The following is a 20,234-nucleotide window of genomic DNA, read 5'->3' as shown; positions in this document are numbered from 1 at the left end:
TGATCCATTATATAAACAATCTGAAAGAACAAAACCACATGATCATTTCATTAGATGCTGAGAAAGCATTTGACAAAATTCAACACCCCTTCATGATAAAAGTCCTGGAAAGAATAGGAATTCAAGGCCCATACCTAAACATAGTAAAAGCCATATACAGTAAACCAGTTGCTAACATTAAACTAAATGGAGAGAAGCTTGAATCAATCCCACTAAAATCAGGACTAGACAAGGCTTCACACTCTCTCCCTACTTATTCAATATAGTTCTTGAAGTTCTAGCCAGAGCAATCAGACAACAAAAGGAGGTCAAGGGGATACAGATCGGAAAAGAAGAAGTCAAAATATCACTATTTGCAGATGATATGATAGTATATTTAAGTGATCCCAAAAGTTCCACCAGAGAACTACTAAAGCTGATAAACAACTTCAGCAAAGTGGCTGGGTATAAAATTAACTCAAATAAATCAGTAGCCTTCCTCTACAGAAAAGAGAAACAAGTCAAGAAAGAAATTAGGGCAACGACACCCTTCATAATAGACCCAAATATTATAAAGTACCTCGGTGCGACTTTAACCAAGCAAGTAAAAGATCTGTACAATAAGAATTCAAGACTCTGAAGAAAGGAATTGAAGAAGACCTCAGAAGATGGAAAGATCTCCCATGCTCATGGATTGGCAGGATTAATATAGTAAAAATGGCCATTTTACCAAAAGCGATCTACAGATTCAATGCAATCCCCATCAAAATACCAATCCAATTCTTCAAATAGTTAGACAGAACAATTTGCAAATTCATCTGGAATAACAAAAAACCCAGGATAGCTAAAACTATCCTCAACAATAAAAGGACTTCAGGGGAATCACTATCCCTGAACTCAAGGAGTATTACAGAGCAATAGTGATAAAAACTGCATGGTATTGGTAGAGAGACAGACAGATAGACCAATGGAATAGAATTGAAGACCCAGAAATGAACCCACACACCTATGGTCACTTGATTTTTGACAAAGGAGCCAAAACCATCCAATGGAAAAAAGATAGCATTTTCAGCAAATGGTGCTGGTTCAACTGGAGGTCAACATGTAGAAGAATGCAGATCGATCCATGCTTATCACCCTGTACAAAGCATAAGTCCAAGTGGATCAAGGACCTTCACATCAAACCAGACACACTAAAACTAATAGAAGAAAAACTAGGGAAGCATCTGGAACACATGGGCACTGGAAAAAATTTCCTGAACAAAACACCAATGGCTTATGCTCTAAGATCAAGAATCGACAAATGGGATCTCATAAAACTGCACAGCTTCTGTAAGGCAAAGGACACTGTGGTTAGGACAAAACGGCAACCAACAGATTGGGAAAAGATCTTTACCAATCCTACAACAGATAGAGGCCTTATATCCAAAATATTCAAAGAACTCAAAGTTAGACCGCAGGGAGACAAATAACCCTATTAAAAAATGGGGTTCAGAGCTAAACAAAGAATTCACAGCTGAGGAATGCCGAATGGCTGAGAAACACCTAAAGAAATGTTCATCATCTTTATTCATAAGGGAAATGCAAATCAAAACAACCCTGAGATTTCACCTCACACCAGTGAGAATGGCTAAGGACAAAAACTCAGGTGACAGCAAATGCTGGCAAGGATGCAGAGAAAGAGGAACATTCCTCCATTGTTGGTGGGGTTGCAGACTGGTACAACCATTCTAAAAGCAGTCTGGAGGTTCCTCAGAAAATTGGACATTGAACTGCCTTAGGATCCAGCTATACCTCTCTTGGGCATATACCCAAAAGATGCCCCAACATATAAAAAAGACACGTGCTCCACTATGTTCATAGCAGCCATATTTATAGTAGCCAGAAGCTGGAAAGAACCCAGATGCCTTTCAACATAGGAATGGATACAGAAAATGTGCTACATCTACTCAATGGAATATTACTCAGCTATCAAAAACAATGACATTATGAAATTCTTGGGCAAATGGTTGGAACTGGAAAATATCATCCTGAGTGAGTAAACCAATCACAGAAATACATACATGGTATGCACTCATTGATAACTGGCTATTAGCCCAAATGCTTGAATTACTGTAGATGCCTAGAACAAATGAAACTCAAGACAGTTGATCAAAATGTGAATGCTTCACTCCTTCTTTAAAAGGGGAACAAGAATACCCTTGGCAGGAAAGAGAGAGGCAAAGATTAAAACAGAGACTGAAGGAACACCCATTCAGAGCCTGCCCCACATGTGGCCCATACATATACAGCCACCCAATTAGACAAGATGGATGAAACAAAGAAGTGCAGACCAACAGGAGCCGGATGTACATCGCTCCTGAGAGACACAGCCAGAATACAGCAAATACAGAGGCGAATGCCAGCAGCAAACCACTGAACTGAGAATAGGACCCCCGTTGAAGGAATCAGAGAAAGAACTGGAAGAGCTCGAAGGGGCTCGAGACCCCAAAAGTACAACAATGCCAAGCAACCAGAGCTTCCAGGGACTAAGCCACTACCTAAAGACTATACATGGACTGACCCTGGACTCTGATCTCATTGGTAGCAATGAATATCCTAGTAAGAGCACCAGTGGAAGGGGAAGCCCTGGGTCCTGCTAAGACTGAACCCCCAGTGAACTAGACTGTTGGGGCGAGGGCAGCAATGGGGGGAGGGTTGGGAGTGGAACACCCATAAGGAAGGGGAGGGGGGATGTTTGCCCGGAAACCGGGAAGGGAATAACACTTGAAATGTATATAAGAAATGCTCAAGTTAATAATAATAAAAAAATAAAAATAAAATAAAATAAAATAAAAAAATTAAGAGATAGTCAATTCAATTCCCTTTTTAAGATATGGCCAAATTTATGATAAACAAAAAAAAAAAAACAAAACAAAACAAAACAAGTTTGACCCACAAGCAAATTGTCCGAATGTTTATTTATTTATTTATTTTTATTTTTCTCCATTTTCATTAACTTAGGTATTTCTTATTTACATTTCAATTGTTATACCCTTTCCCAGTTTCCTGGCCAAAGTCCCCATAAACCCTAACCCTCCCCTTCTATAATGATGTTCCTCTCCCCATCCTCCCTGCATTACCACCCTCCCCCCAATAATCACATTCACTGGGGGTTCAGTCTTGGCAGGATCAAGGACTTCCACTTCCACTGGTGCTCTTACTTGGCTATTCATTGCTATCTATGCTGTTGGAGGCCAGGATCAGGCCATGTATAGATATTGGGTAGTGGCTTGGTCCCTAGAATCTCTGATTGGTTGGCATTGTTGTTCATATGGTGTCTCAAGTTACTTCAAGCTCTTTCAGTTCTTTTTCTGATTCCTTCAATGGTGGTCCCGTTCTCAGTTCAGTGGTTTGAAGCTGGCATTTGCCTATGTACTTGCCATATTCTGGCTGTGTCTCTCAGGAGAGATCTACATCTGGTTCCTGTCAGCCTGCATTTCTTTGTTTCATCCATCTTATCTAGTTTGGTAGCTGTATATGAATATGTGTTCCTTCAGCCTCTGTTCTAAACTTTGCCACCGTATTCCCTCCCAAGTGTATTCTTGTTCCTCTTTTAAAGAAGGAGAGAAGCATTTGCATTTCGGTCATCCTTCTTGAGTTTCATGTGTGCTGTGCATCTAGAGCAATTCAAACATTTGGGCTAATATCCACTTATAAATGAGTGCATACCATGTATGTTATTCTGTGATTGGATTACCTGACTCAGGATATTTTCTAGTTCATTCCATTTGCCTATGAATTTCATGAAGTCATCATTTTTGATAGCTGAGTAATATTCCATTGTGTAGAAGTAACACATTTTCTGAATCCATTCCTCTGTTGAAGGGCATCTGGGTTCTTTCTAGCTTCTAGCTATTATAAATAAGGCTGCTATGAACATGATGGAGTATGTGTCTTTGTTATATGTTGAGGCATCTTTTGGGTATATGCCCAAGAGAGGTATAGCTGGATCCTCAGGTAGTTCAATGTCAAATTTTCTGAGGAACCTCCAGACTGATTTCCAGAATGGTTGTACCAGTGTGCAATCCCACCAACAATGGAGGAGTGTTCCTCTTTCTCCACATCCTTGCCAGCATCTGCTGTCACCTGAGTTTTTGATCTTAGCCATTCTCACTGGTGTGAGGTGAAATCTCAGGGTTGTTTTGATTTGCATTTCCCTTATGACTAAAGATGTTGAATATTTCTTTAGGTGTTTCTCAGCCATTCGGCATTCCTCAGCTGTGAATTCTTTATTTTGCTCTGAACACCATTGTTTAATAGGGTTATTTGTCTCACTGCAGTCTAACTGTGTGTGTTCTTTGTATATTTTGAATATAAACCCTCTATCAGTTGCAGGATTGATAAAGATCTTTTCCCAATCTGTTTCCATTTTGTCCTAAGAACAGTGTTTATCTCGCAGAAGCTTTGTAATTTTATGAGATCCTGTTTGTTAATTCATGATCTTAGAGCATAAACCATTGGTGTTTTGTTCAGGAAATTTTCTCCAGTGCCCATGTGTTCGAGATGCTTCCCCACTTTTTCTTCTATTAGTTTGACTGTGTCTGGTTTGATGTGGAGGTCCTTGATCCACTTGGATTTATGCTTTGTACAGGGTGATAAGCATGGATCAATATGCATTCTTCTCCATGCTGACTTCCAGTTGAACCAGCACCACTTACTGAAAATGTTATCTTTTTTTTCCATTGGATGGTTTTGTCTCCTTTGTCAAAAATCAAGTAACTTTAGGTGTGCGGGTTAATTTCTCGGTCTTCAATTCTATTCCACTGTTATATTTGTTTATCTCTGTACTAATACCATCACATTGTTGTGTAATACTGCTTGAGTTCAGGGATAGTGATGACTCTGGAAGTCTTATTAATGTTGAGGATAGTTTTAGGTATTCTGAGTTTTTTGTAATTACAGATGAATTTGGAAATTGTTCTGTCTAACTCTATGAAGAATTGGGTTGGAAATTTGGTGAGGATTGCATGAAATCTGTAGATTGCTTTTGGCAAAATGGCCATTTTTACTATATTAATCCTGCCAATCCATGAGCATGGGAGATCTTTCATCCTCTGAGATCTTCTTCAATTTCTTTCTTCAGAGGCTTGAAGTTCTTATTGTACAGATCTTTTACTTGCTTGGTTAAATTCACACCTAGATATTTTATATTATTTGGGACTATTATGAAGGGTGTCATTTCCCTAATTTCTTTCTCGGCTTGTTTCTCTTTTCTGTAGAGGAAGGCTACTGATTTATTTGAGTTAATTTTATACCCAGCCACTTTGCTGAAGGTATTTATCAGGTTTAGTAGTTCTCTGGTGGAACTTTTGGGATCACTTAAGTATACTATCATATCATCTGCAAATAGTGGTATTTTGACTTCTTCTTTTCCGATCTGTATCCCCTTGACCTCCTTTTGTTGTCTGATTGCTCTGGCTAGAACTTCAAGAACTATATTGAATAAGTAGGGAGAGAGTGGGCAGCCTTGTCTAGTCCCTGATTTTAGTGGGATTGCTTCAAGTTTCTCTGTGTTTAACTTAATATTAGCTACTGGTTTGCTGTATATGGCTTTTACTATGTTTCGATATGGACCTTGAATTCCTGTTCTTTCCAGGGCTTTTATCATTTAGGGGTGTTGAATATTGTCAAATGCTTTCTCAGCATCTAGTGAATTGATCCTGCGGTTTTTATCTTTGTTTGTTTATATAGTGGATTACATTGATGGCTTTCAGTATATTAAACCATCCCTGCATGCCTGGAATGAAGCCTACTTGATCATGATGGATGTTTGTTTTTTTGTGTTCTTGGACTCGGTTTGGAAGAATTTTATTGAGTATCTTTGCATCGACATTTATAAATTGGTCTGAAGTTCTCTTTCTTTGTTGGGTCTTTGTGTAGTTTAGTTATAAGAGTAATTGTGGCTTCATAGAAGGAATTCAGTAGCACTCGATCTGTTTCAATTTCCTGGAATAGTTTGGATAGTATTCGTATGAGGTCTTCTATGAAGGTCTGATAGAATTCTGCACTGAACACGTCTGGACCTGGGCTCTTTTTGATTGGGAGACGTTTAATGACTGCTTCTGTTTCTTTAGGAGTTATGGGGTTGTTTGAATGGTTTATTTGTTCCTGATTTAACTTTGGTACCTGATATCTATCTAGGAAATTGTACATTTCCTCCATATTTTCAAGTTTTGTTGAATATAGGCTTTTGTAGTAGGATGTGATGATTTTTTAGTTTCCCCAGGCTCTGTTGTTATGTCTCCCTTTTCATTTCTGATGTTGTTAAATTGAACACACTCTCTGTGTCCTCTTGTTAGTCTGGCTAAGAGTTTATCTATCTTGTTGACTTTCTCAAAGAACCAGCTTTCTGTTCTGTTGATTCTTTGTATTGTTCTTTTTGTTTCTACTTGGTTGTTTTCAGCTCTGAGTTTGATTATTTTCTGCCTTCTACTTCTCCTGAGTGTGTTTGCTTCTTTTTCTTCTTGAGCTTGTAGGAATGCTGTCAAGCTGCTGATATATGCTCTCTTCTGTTTCTTTCTGTAGGCACTCAGAGCTATGAGATTTCCTCTTAGCACAGCTTTAATTATGCCCTATAATTTTGGGTATGTTGTACCTTCATTTTCATTGCATTCTAAGAAGTCTTTAATTTCTTTCTTTATTTCTTCCTTGTCCAGGTTATCATTGAGTAGAGTATTATTCAACTGCCATGCATATGTGGGCATTCTCTCCTTATTGTTATTAAAGACCAGCTTTAGCCCGCGGTGGTCTGATAGGACGCATGGGATTATTTCTACCTTTCTATATCTGTTGAGGCCTGTTTTATGACCAATTATATGGTCAATTTTGGAGAAAGGAACATGGGTGGTGAAAAGATGGTATATCCTTTTGTTTTAGGATAGAATGTTCTATAAATATCTGTTAAATCCTTTTGGCTCATGACTTCTCTTAGTCTATGTCTCTGTTTAATTTCTGTTTCCATGATCTGTCCATTGATGAGAGTGGGGTGTTGAAATCTCCTACTATTATTGTGTGATGCACAATGTGTGTTTTGAGCTTTAGTAAGGTTTCTTTTATGTATGTAGGTCCCCTTGTATTTGGAGCACAGATATTTAGGATTGAGAGTTCATCTTGGTAGGTTTTTCCTTTGATGAATATGAAGTATCCTTCTTCATCTTTTTTCAGGACTTTTGGTTGAAAATCGATTTTATTCGATATTAGAATGGCTACTCCTGCTTGCTTCTTCAGGCCATTTGCTTGGAAAGTTGTTTTGCAGCCGTTTACTCTGAGGCAGTATCTGTTTTTGTCTCTGAGGTGTGTTTGCTTTAGGCAGCGAAATGTTGGGTCCTCATTGCATATCCAGTTTCTTAATCTATGTCTTTTTATTGGGGAGTTGAGTCCATTGATGTTGAGAGATATTAAGGAATAGTGATTGTTGTTGCCTCTTATATTTGTGTTTGGATGTGAGATTATGTTTGTGCTTGTCTTCTCATTCTTTTGCTGCAATTAGTTTCTTGCTTTTTCTAGGGTATAGTTTGTCTCCTTGGGTTGGGTTTTACCATTTATTTTCCTTTGTAGCGCTGGATTTGTAGAAAGATATTGTGTAAATTTGGTTTGTCATGAAATATCTTGATTTCGCCATCTATGTTAAGTGAGAGTTTTGCTGGATACAGTAACCTGGGCTGGCATTTGTGTTCTCTTAGGGTCTGTATGATATCTGTCCAGGATATTCTTACTTTCATTTCCTCTGGTGAGACGTCTGGTGTAATTCTGATAGTTCTGCTTTTATATGTTACTTGACCTTTTTCCCTTACTGCTTTTAATATTTTTTCTTTGTTTTTTTTTTTTTTTTGCATTTGGTGTTTTCACTATTATGTGAAACGTGGAGTTTCTTTTCTGGTCAATCAATTTGGAGTTCTGTAGGCTTCTTGTATGTTTATGGGCATCTCTTTCTTTAGGTTAGGGACGTTTTCTTCTATAATTTTGTTGAAGGTATTTACTGGTCCTTTGAGTTGGGAGTCTTCGCTCCCTTCTATACATATTATCCTTAGGATTGATCTTCTCTTTGTGTCCTGGATTTCCTGTATGTTGTGGGCCAGTAGCTTTTTCCATTTTACATTATTTTTGACAGTTATGTCAATGATTTTTTGGAATCTTCTGCTTCTGAGATTCTCTCTTCTATCTCTTGTATTCTGTTGGTGATGCTTGTATCTACGGCTCCTTGTCTCTTCCTTTGGTTTTCTATATGCAGGGTTGTCTCCCTTTGTGCTTTCTTTATTGCTTCTAATTCCATTTTTAATTTTTTCAACTGTTTGATTGTATTTTCCTGTAATTCTTTCAGGGATTTTTACATTTCCTCTCTATAGGCTTCTGTTTATTTTTTTGTGTTTTGCTGCATTTCTCTAAGGGAATTTTTTATGTCTTTCTTGAAGTCCTCCATCATCATGATCGAATGTGATTTTACATCTAGGTCTTACTTTTCTGGTGTGTTGAGATATTCAGTGTTTGCTTTGGTAGGAAGGTTGGGCTCCGATGATGCCATGTAATCTTGTTTCTGTTGCTTGGGTTCCTGAGGTAGCCTCTTACCGTCACGTTTTCTCTGGTGTTACCTTGTTCTGCTATTTCTGACAGTGGTTAGATGTCCTATAGGCCTGTGCTTCAGGAATGCTGTATACCTTTTTTCCTGTTCTCTTTCAGCCAGTTATGGGAACAGAGTGTGTCAGAATATTTAATGTAATATTAAATATTGTTATTATCATATAATTATGATAATCATTATCATAAAAATAAAAAATTAAAATAGACAACTGTCATCCATGCATATGTTCATCTGATGGTATATATTTTATTAGGCTTATTGAGTAAAGAAACTACATGCTTAAAGATGACTTTATGTAATATTACTTAACTAGATACAAAAGTTTCTAGTACCTATAAATATTACTAACTATAACCTTGTTATTATTCTTTCAAATATACATTTCATTCATATATAGGTAACCTGAAACTAAGAATGGCTATATCTGGCTTCATAATTATAGGAAGTGATTGTCAGAAACCCTCCCTGTGTCCATGAACCAATGAACTCTAAGAGACATGAGAGTTCTTCATACTGGTTAACGATGTTGGAATTTAAAAGAATAAATATAATTTTTTTAATTATAATAAAGTATGTGGAAACAATGAACATGCACTGAAAAATTCCTATTCTAGCCTCAAAGTACTTTTAAAAGATCATGTAATCTTTATAAAATCAGAAGAAAACTGAAACATTCAGGGTGGTTTTCAACCCTGTATGATTGCCCAATGAGCCTGAAAACATATGTAAAATATTTCACTTTTAGAATCATTTGGAATAAATTTGTGAATATGCAGAATAGTTATACACTTCTCTTCCCTAGTATCTTCAGGTTTATCTTGTACTCTGGCTATTTTTATTGTCTTCAGATTACCCCATTTTTTACTTTAGCATCTTGTATTCTCAGAACATTATTTTCTGTACCAAGATCATTCATTCAGGAAAGAGATGTTCAAGGATGTGAATGTTCATATATCTCCAGTGTTACTAGACAGGTAAATGGCTGTGTTTGATTTTTGCTGTAATCATTTCACATAAGGTTAATGCATGTAGTCCTTTGACTTCCCCTTTGCTCTCTCTAGAAGCTAAAGTAAACATTATTGTTAGAAAACCTAGAATCTGTACTAATGTGCATAGCATCATTTTCACATATACCAAGAACGTGTATAGTTTACCTCTATTTTTAAAATATACTTTATTGTTATTTTGTCCTCTATAGATATAGTTATGAAGTTATTTTCAATGAACAAATATTAAAGCTCTATTTATGATGATTCTTATTTCATTCATATTTTGTTTCATACAGTACAATGTTCTTAATAGCTGAGTAGTACTCCATTGTGTCAATGTACTACATTTTCTGCTGAAGAACATCTGGATTCTTTCCAACTTCTGGGTATTGTAAATAAGACTACTATGAACATAGTGGATCAGTGTCCTTGTTATATATGTTGGAGCATCTTTTGGTTATATGCTCAGGAGTTTTATATCCTCAGGTCCAACTTTCTGAGGAACCTCTAGACTGATTTTCAGAGTGGTTGTACCAGCTTACAATCGCACCAACAATGGAGGCATTTCTTCACATCATCTCCAGCATCTGCTATCACCTGAGTTTTTGACCTTAGTCATTCTGACTGATGTGAGGTGGAAACCCATGCTTCTTTTGATTCACATTTCCTTTATGACTAAGGATATTAATGCTTTGCGTCCATTCAATATTTCTCAGTTGAGAATTCTTTGTTTATCTTTGTAGTACATTTTTAATATGATTATCTGATCCTCTGGAGTCTAACTTTTTGAGTTCTTGCTATATATTGGATATTAGCCCTCTATCTGATTGATGAAGGTCATTTCCCAATCAAATAGATAACTTCATGAAATTCTTAGGCAAATGGATGGAACTAGAATATTATCCTGAGTCAGGTAATGCAGTAACAAAAGAACACAAAGGGTATGTACTCACTGATAGTGGATATTAGCCCAAAGTTCAGAATACCCATGATACAAGTCACAGAACACATAAAACTTAAGAAGAAGGAAGACCAAAGTGTGGATGATCCAGTCCTTCTTAAAAGTGGAACAAAATACTCACAGGAAAAAAAAGGAGATGAAGCATGGAGCAGAGACTGAAGGAAAGTTCACCCAGAGATTGTCCTACCTGGACATACATCCCATATACAGTGACCAAACCCAGACACTATTGCAGATACCAAGGAGTGCATGCTAACAGGAGCCTGATATAATTATATCCTGAGAGACTCTATAAGAACCTCACAAATACAGAGGTGGATACTAGCAGCCAACCATTGGACTGAGAACAGGGTCTCCAATGGAGGAGTTAGAAAAAGGTCTAAAGGAGCTGAATTGGTTCGCAACCCCATATGAAAAACAATAATATCAACCACCAGACGAACCAGAGCTCCTGGGGCCTAATCCACCAATCAAAGAGTACTCATGGAATGGTCCATGGCTCCAGCCACATATGTAGCAGAAGATGGTCTGTTGGGCATCAATAGGAAGAGAGACCATTGGTCCTGTGAAGTCTCATGTTCCATTAGGGAGATTACATAGTGAGGAAGTGGGAGGGAGTGGGTGGTTGGATGGGTGGTTGGGCTTTAGGGGGACACCCTCATTGAAACAGTGGGAAGGGGATATGATAGTGGATTTCCAGAGGGGAAACTGAGAAATGGAATTAATATTTGAAATGTAAAAAAAGACAAGATCCAAAGAAGAAGAGAAAAAAAGAATACGTTCACGAAGAATACTCTTTTCATGTTATTAGAACTTGTATTTTTGTAAATTTAATAATTAAAGAATATTTTGGTTCAGTTTTTAATATCTTTCCAGAGAATTAAGGACCTTGAACATCAGTGGGTAGGGAGAATAGGTGGATTAGAAGGCACTGAGGAAGGGAAAAGAATAGATCAAAATATAGTTGAGGAAGTGCTGCAAGGAGTGTGGTCTGATCCTTGGATATAAATTGCATAAATAAACAAACCAAAGCATAAAATAATACTATATATAAAAATTACATGTTAACAGACAGCAAATATGTATTTTACAATCATATCTTCTCTATCAAATACACAGAGAAGACACACATAAGTGTCAGGGTTTGTATGCAGACTTCTGTGCCCACTATAATTCTTCCAATAATATCTGCATCTTATATCAAACATATCTCACTTGACAACTGAAGATTGATGACAAAACCTATCCCCCTCCCAAAACCAAGATGTGAGTGGTGAGGTGGCAAAAAGAGGCATGCAATGATTTTTTTTAAGTCGAGGAGTAATTGAAGGTCTACGATCACCTGCAAAAGAATCTTAATGATGTTAATTGTCAAAGGGGAAGATCTGCATATTTTGTATATGTTTTCTAAAATAAAAATGTAATATAGAATGCTTCTAAAGAAATATAGGTAAGTTCAAAAGTAATTATTATGTACAGTTTTAAGAAATTTATGTGGAAATTCTGATCATGGTGCACATTTATTGCTTCTATGAATAATTATCTTTCTGTCAATATTAAAAGTAACAAAAATTATATCTAATATTGTGCTTTTAGTGAAATGAATCATGTACAGTAAGATATCATGCTCTCTCCATTTAATTATATAATATTTGAGAATGCCCTCTGTAGAAACTGAGGAACATTGGTTGATGCAAAATCCTGATAGGCTCACTTGTATTGTAGTTAGTGTATTTAGCGTTCAGATGAAGGAAACTTAGTTTGTTTCTAACTGTGTATATTGCTGTTGTTTTACTACCTGGAAATACAATCTTTCAACTTTATTATAATGTGTAAATGACACTAAGTTCACAAAACCCTTGATTCAGTTGTGATTCCATTGATTTTAAACTTTGAAATAAGTGATTATTCCTACAATAAAATGGTTAATACATAGGCAATATCCAAGAACTGTGAAAAAATATGAACTGACAATTTTAAACTCTATGATCTACCATAGTTAGAATTTGAATAATCATAGTAATATTTTTAGAACTATAGTTCAAATATGCAAGTTGTTGTGCAGTGCTGGTCAGGGAAAATCAAATCATGTGTTTCACTCTAAATTATAGTGTTGAACATTGAACTTTCATAGCTTCCATTTAAATCTTTTGTAACCATTATTTGATATTCATTTTTTTCTGGAACTTTCATTATACTTAACACTTCATTTTTAAAATACACCCATGAAAAAGACATCTAAATTTTACAGCACAACTATATGCAAAAAAAAAAACTTTAAACAACTCTAAATTAAAATTCAAACTTAATAATATCCATACATTTATACAGATTAAATTTTAATTTCTATAATTGAATGTTGTGTATTTTTATCTTAAAATTATGTTTACATATATAGCCTGATTAAAACTAATAGTATTTCTTCCTCTATAAAATTCTGGTATAACCTACTTCTTATTAACAAATTAAATCCATTAGAAATTTCACATAATGCCAATTATTTCTCCATGAATATAAAATCCACATAAAAATCAATATATGATTTAATTTAGATCATTTAAATTAGAAAAATTATTTCTATATTAACTTAATGAAATTAATTTCTTTATAGTCTTCTCACTCAAATATCTGCCAAGACTTACATGTCAATTAAATCAGCATTCTTTCTATGAACTGTTTTGTCTGTATTGTCAATTAGTTTATTTTCAACAAATTGTTGATTGATCAATAAATGTTACTACTTTATACTCTAAGACAGTTTGATTATCTAAACTCTTCATAGATCTTGGCTCCAGGCATCTCAGTGAGGCATTATGGTAGATTTCAATAGGTCTTATTTTGGTATTTGCATTCTATTTACTGATAATTCCTCTGTCAAGTAGTCCTTTAGTTAAGCTAATCTACCTAAACTCTTCTAATTTTTCTCATGATATTATAATTGCAAATACATTAAGAAAACATTTCATTTAACCTCTCTGAGTTATGAACAGAAATATGAGATTCCTTTTGATTGAGGTTCCTAAATTCAATCTAGATTGCTTTTACATGTTTACTTATTGTATTAACCTGTGCTCAGATCTGACCCTGGAACATGGCTCTCTGTACCCAGATCCTGTTGGTAAAAAGCTGGAATCTCAGAAGTGTGGAAAATCTTGAAAGCACAGGTGAGACCACCACTTCTGCTCATACACCTGGAGTCCTATACACATGAACCGAGGAGCAGGACAGGATCCTTACAGTTTCATCCTGTGCGCAAAGCTGACCATGGGACAGAGCTCTCTGCACCCAGATCCTGCTGGAGAAAGCCAGTCTCTAAGAGTGCTGACACATTGGCTTAAAGGAGGGTCAAGCCACTGCCAGAGAGAGCAAGCTCAGCTAAAACTAGACATAAGCATATGGCAAGAGGCAAGGGCAAGGATCTAAGCAACAGAATCCAAAGCCCCTTGGCATCATCAGAACTAAGTTCCCCCACAAGAGCAAGCAATGGATAACCCAACACCCAAGAAAAGCTAGATTTTGATTTAAAATAACAACTCGTCATGATGTCAGAGGAGTTTAAGAAGGCATAAATAACTCTCTTAAAGAAATACAGAACAACACAGGTAAACAAATAGAAGGCCTTAAGAGGAAACACAAAAATCCCTTAAAGAATTTCAGGAAAACACAATCAAACAGTTGAAGGAAATGAACAATACCATCCAGGTTAAAAATGGATATAGAAACAGTAAAGAAATTACAATGAATTACAAAGAATTACAAAGAGAGATAACCCTGGATATAGAAAACCTAGGAAAGAGATTAAGAATCATAGACATAAGCATTACTAACAGAATAAGAGATAGAAGAGAGAATCGCAGGGGCAGAAGACACCATAGAAAAAAGGGACACAACAGTCAAAGGAAATGAAAAACAAACACACAACAAACCCTCCCCCCCAAAAAAAACATTCTTAATCCAAAACATCCAAGTTATCCAGGACATGATGAGATGATCAAACATAAGAATAATAGGTATAGAAGAGAGTGAACATTAACAACTTAATGGTCAGTAAATATCTTCAACAAAATTAAAAAAAAGATATGCCCATAAAAATAAAAGAAGCCCAGAGGATCCGAACAGATTGGACCAGTAAAGAAATTTCACCTGTCGCATAATACTCAAAACACTAAATGCACAATGCAAGGAAAGAATATTAAGAGCAGTAAGAGAAAAATGTCAAGTAACATGTGAAGGCAGATCTATCAGATTACACTAGCCTTCTTACCAAAGCCTATAAAATCCAGAAGATCCTGTCCAGATGTCATACAGACCATAAGAGAACACAAATGCCAGTCCAAACTACTATATCGAGCAAAACTTTCAATTGACAAGGCTGTAGAAACCAAACTATTCCATGACAAAACCAAATTTATACATCACCTTTCAACAAATACAGTCCTACAAAGAATAATAGACGGAAAACTCCAAAAGAAGGAGGAAAACAAAACCCTGGAAAAAGGAAGAAAGCAATCTAATTTCAAGTAACCCAAAAGAACAGAGCCACACAAACTTAATTCCACCTCTAAGAACAAAAGTAACCGGAAACAACAGCTTTTAGTCCCTAATATCTTTCAACAGCAGTAGACTCAATTCCTCAATAAAAAGACATAGACTAACAGAATGGATAAGTAAAGCAGACCCAGCATTTTGCTGCAAAATGACAGACAGACATTACCTCAGAATAAAAGCCTGGAAAACAATTTTCAAAGCAAATGGTCCTGAGAAACAAGCAGGAGTAGCCATTCTAATATCCATTAAAATCGACATTCAATAAAAAATTATCAAAAAAGTTAATAAAAGACACTTTATTCATTAAAAGAAAAATCCAACAAGATGAACTCTCAATGCTGAATATCTATCTATGCTCCAATGAAAAGACACCTACATTCAGAAAAGAAACTTTTTTAAAGTTTAAAGCATTCATTGCACCTCATAAAATAATAGTGGGAGAATTCTACACCTTACTATCCTCAAAGGATAGATCATGGAAACAGAAACTAAACAGAGACACAGAAGTTACAAACAAAATGGATATAACAGTTATCTATAGAACATTCCATTCTAAACAAAAGAATATACCTTCACTCAGCACCTCATGGTGTCTTCTCCACAATTGACCATATAATTGGTTGCCAAACAGACCTCAACAGATATAAGAAGATTGAAATAATTCCATGTATCTAAACAGAATACTACAGAGTAAGACAGGTCTTCAACAACAAAAGCATCAGAAAGCCCACATACACATGGGAGCTGAACAAAGGTCTACTCAATGATAACCTGGTCAAGGAAGAAATAAAAGACTTTTTAGAATTTAATGAAATGAAGGCACAACTTACCTGAAATTATGGGAGCGAATGAAAGTAGTGCTAAGAGGAAAACTTACAGCTCTGAGTGCCTACAAAAAGAAACTGAAAAGAGAATACAATAGCAGCTTGGCAGGACACCTAAAAGCATAGAACAATAAGAAGCAAATACAACCACACAGAGCACAGGGCAGGAAATAATCAAACTCAGGGCAGCAATCAATCAAGTAAAAACAAAAAGAACTGCATAAGAATCAACAAAAGCAGGAGATGTTTTTTTGAGAAAATCAACAAGATAGATAAACCCTTAGCTAGACCAACCAGAGAGCACAGAGATAGTATACAAATTAACAAAATCAGAATTGATAATGAAGACATAACAATAGAAAATGAAATTGAAAAAAATCATCAGATCCTACTTCAAAAGCCTATACTCAACAAAACTAGAAAAACTGGATGAAAGGGGCAATTTTCTAGACAGATACTAGATACCAAAGTTAAATCAGGATCAGATAAACCATCTAAACACTCCTGTAACTCTTAAAGGAATAAGAACAAAAATGACAGGAAACAACAATTTTTTGGTCCCTCATATCTCTCAACACCAGTAGACTCAATTCCTCAATAGAAAGATATAGACTAAAAGACTGGATATGTAAAGGGGACCCAGCATCAGAAGTCTCCCAACAAAAAAAAGCCACGGATCAGGTAGGTTTAGTGGAGAATACTATGAAACCTTCATAGAAGATGCAATACCAATACTCTCCAAACTATTCCAGAAAATAGAAACAGAAAGAACACTAACCAATTACTTCTATGAAGTCACAATTATGTCCATAACTAAACCACACAAAATCCAACAAAGAAAGAGAAGTTCAGACCAATTTTCCTTAAGAATAATCAATGCAAAAATACTCAATAAAATTCTTGCAAACTGAATCCAAGAACACATCAAAATGAACATCCATGGTGATCAAGTAGGCTTCATCCCAGGTATGCAGTTATGGTTCAATATACGGAAATCCATCATATTCCACTTCATAAACAAACTCATGAGAAAAAAATCACATAATCATCTAATTAGATGCTGAGAAAGCATTTTACAAATTCAACACCCCTTCATGTTAAAGGATTTGGAAAGAGCAGGAATTCAAGGCCCATACCTAAACATATTAATGCAATATACAGCAAACCTGTAGCGAATATTAATCTAAATATAGAGAAATTTGAAGCAATTCCACTAATACCAAGGATTAGACAAGGCTGACCACTATTTCCCTACCTATTCACCACAGTACTTGAAGTCCTAGCCAGAGCAATCAGACAAAATAAAGAAATCAAAGGGATACAATTTGGAAAGGAAGAAGTCAAATTCACTATTTGCAGATGATATGAAATTATACTTAAGTGTTCCCAAAAATTTCACCAGAGAACTCCTAAACCTAGTAAACAACTTTAAAAAAGTGGCTGGGTTTAAGATTAGCTCAAACAATTAAGTAGCCTTCCACTACTTAAGAATAGACAGGTTGAGAATGAAATTAGGGAAATAGTCACAAATAATATAAAACACCTTGGTGTGACTCTAACCAAGCAAGTGAAAGATCTGTGTGACAAGAACTTCAAGTCTCTGAAGAAAGAAATTGAAGAAGATCTCAGAAGACAGAAAGATCTCCCATGTTCATGGATTGGAAGGATTAATATTGTAAAAAGGACCATCTTGCCAAAAGCAATGTACAGATTCAATGCAATCCCCATCAAAATTCCTCAAAACTCAATTCTTCATCAGGGAAAAGCAAATCAAAACAACCCTGAGATCCCACCACACACCAGTCAGAATGGATAAGATCCAAAACCCAGGAGACAGCTGATGCTAGTGAGGATTTGGAGAAAGAGAAACACTCCTTCATTGTTGATGGGATTGCGAGTTGGTACAACCACTCTGGAAATTAGGCAGGAGTTTCCTCACAAAATTGGACACAGAAATACCTGAGAACCCAGCTCTACAATTCCTGGGCATATATCCAAAAAATGTTCCAACATATAACAAGGACACATGCTTCATTATGTTCATAGCAGCCTTATTTATAATAGCCAGAAGCTGGAAAGAATCCAGATGCCTTTCAACAGAGGAATGGATACAGAAAATGTGGTACATCTTTACAATGGAGTACTCAACAACTACAAACAATGACTTCATGAAATTCTTCGGCAAATGTATAGAACTAGAAAATATCATCCTGAGTGACGTGACCCAATAATAAAAAATTCACATGATATGCACTCACTAATAAGTGGATATTAGCCCCAAAGCTCAGATCACACAAGATACAATTTACAGACCACATGAAGCTAAGCAAGAAAGTCAACTAAAGTGTGAATGCTTCAGTACTTCTTAGAAGTTGGAACAAAATATTCCTAGGAGGATATAAGGAGACAAAGTTTTCAGCAGAGACTGTCTATCAAGATTATAGTAGTTCTGAAAAGAATTATAGAGACTATGGTTTGTTTTATTTATTTTTTGATAATTTAAACTTTCCATTATATTGTCATCTGTCATTTTTGATGTTCAAGTATCAGTTGTTAATTTTATTCCTTTATTAAAATAATGTCTCTTGTTTTCTCTCAAGGTTTTAATATTTCACCTATGTTTTCTGTGTTTAATCTTGCAATGTTTATAGTAGTGTATGTTTAATTCTTTTATATTTGTGGATTACTGCAATTATTGACTCTGTGAACAGCTTGTTTTTCCTATTTGATGTCTATAATTATTAATATTACTTTCCTTTTCTTCCCTTCTTTTATTTTTATTTTGTTCTGGCATATCCCTTTAACTTTTTTTGTGTTCTATCTCATCAGTTCAGTTTGTGTACTTTTTTGTATCTGATATGCTAATAAATTTATACACATACATCTCTGGTATTCTAAATTAATAGCCTTTGTTTTCACCCTATTGATATAATTCCTTTAATATGCACATGATAATATCCAATCTTTGAAATTTCTGTTACTTAATTTTTCTGTAGCCAAAAAAATCATATTTCAAAATCTTTACCTATTGTATTTTATAAATGTAAATCTAGTAACAAATGCACAATGAAGTGGTCTTTTTCCCTTTGTAGAAAACTGAATTTGTTTGTGGGTTTCTGTGTGTCCATATTTATATGTGCACATGTATAAGTGTGCATTCCTCTGAAGGCTAGAGGATGAAATCAGGTTTCATGATCAATCATTTCACTAATTAATGTTTTAAGAAATTACTTCTCATAAAATTTGGAACTCGTTGACTCAGATAGGTTGATTTTCCAGTGATCCAGGGATCTCCAAAGTCTCTATCCCTTCCCTTACTTCTTACATCATGCCACACCCAAATGTGCCACTGATCATTGACAAACAGAACTCAGGACTTCATGCTTTGTCTACCTGTTGAGCCATCTCAAAATCTCCAAAGCAATGCTTTTTATTCGTAGAGAAAAATTCAACATATTCCAGGTTGATAAGTAAGAATATGATATAAATATTCTCTTGGAAATATCTTACCAGGTAGTTTTTACAAATAGTATTTCTGTTAAAAATTAAACCTATTATTTCCAAGGTTAAAGAATTGTTTGTAGCTTGTATCTTGGAAGAAAATAAAGTTTCTCTTTGCATTACGGGACTAGAAACATTCTGCTTACAGGACTATTATTAAATGCACAGTGATGGGGTCTGGCAGTCTGACACTATTAGTTGTGCTTCAGTCTCCTCTTATACCAATTTAACATTATATTTGAAGTGAAATACACTTTCAAATTGGCAGGATATCAGGCAGGTTCCAAAATAACTCTCATTAGCTGCAGACACCCGAAGCTGGTCAGCAGGTGTTATTATCTATAACACTGATTTTCTTGTGTCAATTAAATCATTTCTCAAGATGGGTCCAAACTAAACTTAACAAGACACATTTTAGCATGTCACTTTAAAACACATAATTGAAAAGGTCTTGAGGTCTGTTGCAATAAATATGTTGTGGCTAAAATTCTCCTCCCTTGAGGCACTCATTAGTTTTCTAGGAGTTCTTTCTGATATCTCAGTACCTAAAAATATTCTCTCTGATAACATGATTGTTCTTCCCAAAGGCTGCAAATGTCTCTCAAGACTAAAGTCACATTTGTATTACTAAGGCAAATTATTTGGGATATCAACAATTTCCAAAATCTTGAGCAATGAAAATTATATTAAAGTACTCCAGATCAAAACTGAGATCAGACTTCTAAGGTAACACTTATTGATTCTGTAGAGTTCCTTCATTTTTTCTTTACCAAAGTAAGGAATGACTGGTCTTATATCAATTTCTTCCTGTA

This window comes from Rattus norvegicus, chromosome 3 (genome assembly GCF_036323735.1).
Source record: "Rattus norvegicus strain BN/NHsdMcwi chromosome 3, GRCr8, whole genome shotgun sequence".
NCBI classification, from domain to species: domain Eukaryota; kingdom Metazoa; phylum Chordata; class Mammalia; order Rodentia; family Muridae; genus Rattus; species Rattus norvegicus.
The sequence above is the reverse complement of the archived record's forward strand: the minus strand, read 5'-3'. Positions refer to the sequence as shown.